General features: G+C 41.4%; 1 pseudogene; it reads right to left on the reverse strand.

Moving 5' to 3' along the window:
* Positions 1 to 4258: 4258 nt before the first annotated feature.
* LOC143679029 (large ribosomal subunit protein uL22 pseudogene) lies at positions 4259 to 4833 on the reverse strand (annotated as a pseudogene).
* Positions 4834 to 5854: the final 1021 nt, after the last annotated feature.

Consider the following 5854-nt stretch of genomic DNA (forward strand, 5'->3'; position numbering starts at 1 on the left):
GACAAGAAGGCAGAATAGTATCATGAGAAGTCTGAAATAGAAAAATAAATGGCCAGGGGAGTTTGAATTTTTTTGGCAACATATAATGATGACAAGAATATAAAACATGGTCAATTCATCTGGAATCAAAGCCTGAAGTACAGCTTTGTTTTTAGGTATAGTTTCACACAGAACCCCAGTGCGTATCTGCCAAGAAGCTGCAAAAAAAAAAGCCTTTCATGGGGGCTTTAGAAGAAGGGGTCCTGTACAACCGAGAACTCAGGTCCCTTCTCATGGGTATGTCAGCCACTTGCAGAAGCCAGGCCACCAGTGGTGCTCAAAATTAATTTCCCTCCATGAAGAAATATAATCTTGGGAACTGAGAAAAATGCAGTCAAGGTAGGGACTTAGAGAGATGGAAGGACCAGCCAAACAAATGCAGTTTACCTGGAAACAATACTGTGCCTTGCATGATGTTGCCAGGTTTAGTATGGAAGGCTACAAGTCTTGGCTTCCCCTAAGCTAGCCTGGTTTTGCTGAACCAGAACAGTCTGCTCTATCCTGTGCTATCCTCTTCTATGCTTTGTACCCACTGGGAAGAAACGGGAGGAAGGGAAAGAGAGGAAATGTGTATCTGTACCCCTAATCACACATAACGGTCCTTCTAAACACATATACCTGGACACACATAATTTCATTCATTCCCTCGGTAACTTTAATTGGGAACAGAGCAATAATTGGAGATGTCCTCATCTATTGAAACCCTGGAATATTTCTTTGGCACTGTTACTCCACACATTGGGTAGTAAATTGTGGGATTATTTATTTACCTAGTTAGATTATTGATTGTTTGCTTGCTTGATTGAATGATTGTAATCCCTTACAGAATGAACAAAGCTAGAAACTCAAAAAAGGGACAGAGTAATTCATAGACAGAACATCTATTATAAATTACCAAGGGGAACCAGAATATTTGGGGGTGGTCCTTAACTTCTAAAGCTGACTGCAAGCCGGATATTTAGGTCCTTCCACAACCTCACTGCAAGAGATATGTCCAATGTCCCTACCCTGGTGGGGAGGCTAGGTGGGGAGGGGCCTGGGGAAGGGACTGGATCTGAAGGAGAAAGCAGAGTTCTACCCAGAGTATTATGTCTTCAATAGGGCATCAAAACCTGCAGTCTTTGCAGTGAGGCCTGGGATCAAGATGCAAAGCCCAGGAGGCCCAGAACTATGCGCAGTGCGAACATTAAGATCGAGGTCAGAGAAGGTAAACTGAAGAGGGTCTGGATGAATTCTGGAGATGGGATGACTTAACAGACACCAGAACCATTTTAGGAAGCCAGAGTGGGGTGTTCAGAAATAAATACTTTCCCTGCCCAACTTGATAAATCCTAGATTTTTAATTAAAGCAAACGAGGTGATAGGCCGAAAGGACACGGAAGTCCCCAGGGATACCATCCAGGAGTACCACAGCAGCATAAAGGGCTGTGCCCTGTTAGGAATCATTAAGGAGGTTATAGAAATAGAAGGAAAAAAGTTGTCTATGTTCACCTCAGGTGGTAGTGGGTAGGGATGGTCAAGCAGAGCACCCAGAGCTCTGCTGGGGAACAGAAACCTGAAAGATTGCCTAGGTTCAGGAAAGTACAGGGAAAGGACTAAAAAGTCAGGTAAATTGGGGATCACCATGGAGGTGACGCTAGTGATCAGAACCTAATCTTGGTATGAATTTTACCTCCATTTCCGTTCACAAAGCACTTTCACATGAAGTATCTATCATAGGCCAGGATGAGGCAGCTTGATTCAAGGAAATGCACTGGGATACAGAGACAGAAAGTTTGACTTCTCATCCCAGCCCTTTCAAGGGATTGAGTTTGACCGCTTTCATCCCAGCTTTTCCTTTTTAGTTTCTTCATTTAAACAGGGGTTTATCAACCTCAGCACTATTGACTATTTGGCCTGGGTAATTCTTTGTTCAGGGTTGCGTCTTGCAAGGTGTGTAGCTGCATCCGTGGTCTCTATCCACAACATGCCAGTAGCACCTCCTTGGTAGTGACAACTAAAACTATCACGAGGCATTGCCAAATGTCACTTGGAAGGGAAAGGCACCCTAGTTGAGAACCACTGATCTAAACAACAAACAAAACTCCTCTCTGGTTGTCCTTGATGATCTCTGTGCTCTTTTCCATATTTCTGGAGAGCCTCTAGCAGGCTGTGCAGTACAACTAAACTTTCACTGGCTTAGGTTAGGGTCCAGGAGACCTGAGTTCACTTCTGGTTTTGTCACTTGCTACATGTATGATCTTAGGCAAATTACATAATCCGTCCCAACCTCAGTTTTCTTTTCTGTAAAATGGGGATAAAAATAGGACCACCTCAAATTGTTGTAGTGAGAACATTTTATGAATAATTTATAGAGAGAGACAGGGATGTATTACATGCTTAATTGTTGTGAGTTACCTTAATTTTTGTTACCATTATATGAGATAGTGGTTGTCCTTGACCACTTGGTATGTCACCTTCTCTCCCCTGTGGGAATAGAAAGATGAATAAGACAATTTCCTTCCCCTCGGGAGTCTGCAGTCCATTAAGAAAGGAAGGCCTGCCCATGAATCACTGTAATGCCACATCACAACAGGTGCCAGCAATGAAGTATAGGCTGCTGCTGCTGGGTTGAGAGACAGAGAAACAGATGCCAGGATCCCTTGAATATGCACAGCTGTGGTACAGCATCACCCAGAAACATATAGGCAATTGCAGATGCCAGAGCTCAAGATCAAAGAGGTCTAAAGAAGGTTCAGGGAAGGGCACTTAAAATGCTAGGAGCTCTTGGGTCCCTGCTATATCATTCTGGGAAGGCAAAAGCAGAAGGAGGAGGATTGAAGTCTATGAAACCATGAAACGTAATATTCATTTACTCCTTCATTTATCTCATTAATAAAAATTTGTAGAGTATCTAAAAAAATCTCTTGATGTGCTAAGATTATGGAAATGAATAAGTACACTTGCTGCACTCAAGAAATTCAGATTTAGTAAGGGAGACAGGCCTGTAAGCAAGTATTTACAAAGCATCAATAGACAAGATAATGGTGTTATGATTGAAATGTAGTAGGAGGTCGGAGGGGAAAGAGGCAAAGCCTCTGTTTCATAGAGGACATGATACCTAATTAGCACCTTAGGGGAGAAGGAGACTATGGAAAGAAGGGATTGGGTGGTATGTTTTATAGTGAGACAGAGAGAATGCCAAGAGCATGAATATCTTGGAAATTGGAACAGAAGCCAAGGGAGCCTGTGCCATCCCTTTGCTCACCTTCTCAGGTAGTGTGGACAGTTCCACAAAGAGTGCAGGCTCATCTTAGTCTCACCCCTTGCCACTTCAAGAAGAGGTGCTCCCAGGGGCGGCGGCGGCAGCGGCTGATCTGGTCGTCCACGGCCGGTAGGGGTGGGGTCGGCGATATAAAAAAAAAAAGAAGAGGTGCTCCCATCTTCCATGTTCTGCTCCAGAATCTTCTCTGAGAAAGTCTACTTCAGCCTGTGAATGAATGGAGACTGAAGGTGCAGGTAACCCTCAGCTGATGGAAGATTAGAGCTGGAGGCTTCCCTCCATTCAGTGAGCATTTGCAAGAGGCATTCTGGGTGCTTTCTGGAGGGACAGGCAGTACTAAGCCTTCTTGCCTACAGCAGCCAAACTCTCCCTGCTCCCTTACTCCTATTTCCTTGGGTATTATCCTCCCAAATAAACAGCTTGCACCCAGATTTTCACCTCAGGCTCTGCTTTTAGAGAAACCAAAACTAAGAGAGGGGCAGAGTGTAGTTAAGGAGAGGCCATCACTTTTTGCCAATTTTTTAATTTTTTAATTTATGATAACTGTATAGAATGGAATGCTTTGTGGTTAGAGACACTTAGTTTTTTAACATTGTTGACTTAAACTTTTAAGTACCTTACCTCATGTAATTCTCACAACCCTAGGAAATAGTAAATAGATGCAGAAAGTGAGTCTCCGAGTAGTTAAATAACTTTAAAGTCTCACAAAACTAGTAATTGGCTCAACAATATTAGAAACTAACTGTTGCTATTATCAGTTATAATAATAAATTGGATAGAGGGCAAAAGCATCATCTTCAAAACTTGAATAAGTAACGCTTATGACAAAAGGATACAGCACTAGCTTACACAGTAATTGCCTTTTTATTTTTTATTATTATTATTATATATTTTTTGCATGGGCAGACACCTGCTTTTTTATTTTTAACTTTTATCTGCATTTATTTTAAGATGCATTTATTCCTGAGCCGTAAGTTTTTGTTTCTTCAGTTTCTTCCAGGATATCCTTTTCTTCTGGGATATCTTTTTCTTCTGTGCAGCTTCCCCTTCTGGTTTAGGAAGAAATTGTTCTTTTGTCAGTAAGGATCATCTCAGTGTAGTAAGAGAAGCTTATGCATGGGTTAATCCCTCCATGAGCTCTGAAAGTCCTGCAGCACATCTTAAAGGCTTTGTTGACCTAGATGTGCTCAATGACCAGAGAATCTACAGCTAAACCCTTAAGTTCAGCATTGCTCTCTGCATTTTTAAGCACGTGCAACAAAAATTTAGCACTCTATTTTTGGGCCACCCACCCTGCGTCCAGCCCCACTGTTTGGCCTGGGCTCACCTACCCGCACCAGCATTGTAAAGATGGAACAGCGCACACTGCTGCTGTAAGGTAACGTCTTCAGATGCCTGGTGGCTTTTCCAACACGCACACCTTGGATGGCCTGAGCAGTTTCTTGGGTGTTCTTTAAGTGAACACAAAGATTTGAACCTCTTGTTTTGCATGATTTTGTAGGGTTTTCTGGGTCAAGTGAATAGCGAATCATTTTCAGAGATCACCTCGGGCCACTGATGGCAAGAGCTGCTTTTTAAGTTTATTTCATAAGAAGTGTTCCTGACTTTATACATCCAAAGGATAGCTTAAAAAGTGCAAAAAAAAAGTTTATGACATTATTTTGATTTGGGCCCAATATATGACAACATGTTTGGTCAAACGAAGAATATTTTCCCTTCAAATCAGTCCTCTTAAACTGCCAGAATTTTTAAAGCTTTCTGGAGCTCATCTTTGGGAAAGACAGTCAAAATCAACTTAGAGGACACATTATAAAGAAACAATTTTATTAGCTTATGGTCGCAGCTCATTTTTGACCTAAAATGCTAATAACCAATTTGATCGAGCACCTTAATCCCCAGGCTCAGCCGTAATGATCTTAAGCTGTTTCAAATCAAATTTGCTTTCAATGGAAACAAAAATGCAACCACTGAGGAAATTCAAAGGAACATATTATAGGACAGAAGGTAATTTCCTAAGTCCTCCAGGGTTTGGGACATAGAAAGCATAGTCATATGATCATAGAGCTAGCAGGGATTTGAGAGACCATCAATTCATGGCCCCATCCTTCCCCATTATAAATGAGAAAACTGGGACTGGGGAAGGGGAGTTGATTTGATAAAGAACATACCAATAAATAATAGTGGACTCACACATAGAAACCTGATTATCTAACTCCTAATCTACCACTCTTCTAACTACACCATGAATTAGTAGCATCATCGGGAAAAAATTGTAGCTTTTAAAGTGATTTCTGAAATAGATAATACTTATTTGAATATGTAAGTTTGTAAAATATTATTACATATGACTCTAACATAGAAATGGATCGAAGGAAGGCTTAAACAAATTTGTCATTGATAAAATGAAATGAAGCTATGGGCATAAAGGATGAATATCTTTCCTTTAGGGTTGAAATCAGGATGACATTGCACTCCCATAGTATGTCCCTTAGGGTACACTTGGATAATGGAATACTGGGCTACCTGGATAAGGATCTGTTGCAATTTGGCAAT

The sequence above is a fragment of the Tamandua tetradactyla genome, chromosome 4 (genome assembly GCF_023851605.1).
Source record: "Tamandua tetradactyla isolate mTamTet1 chromosome 4, mTamTet1.pri, whole genome shotgun sequence".
Lineage (NCBI taxonomy): Eukaryota > Metazoa > Chordata > Mammalia > Pilosa > Myrmecophagidae > Tamandua > Tamandua tetradactyla.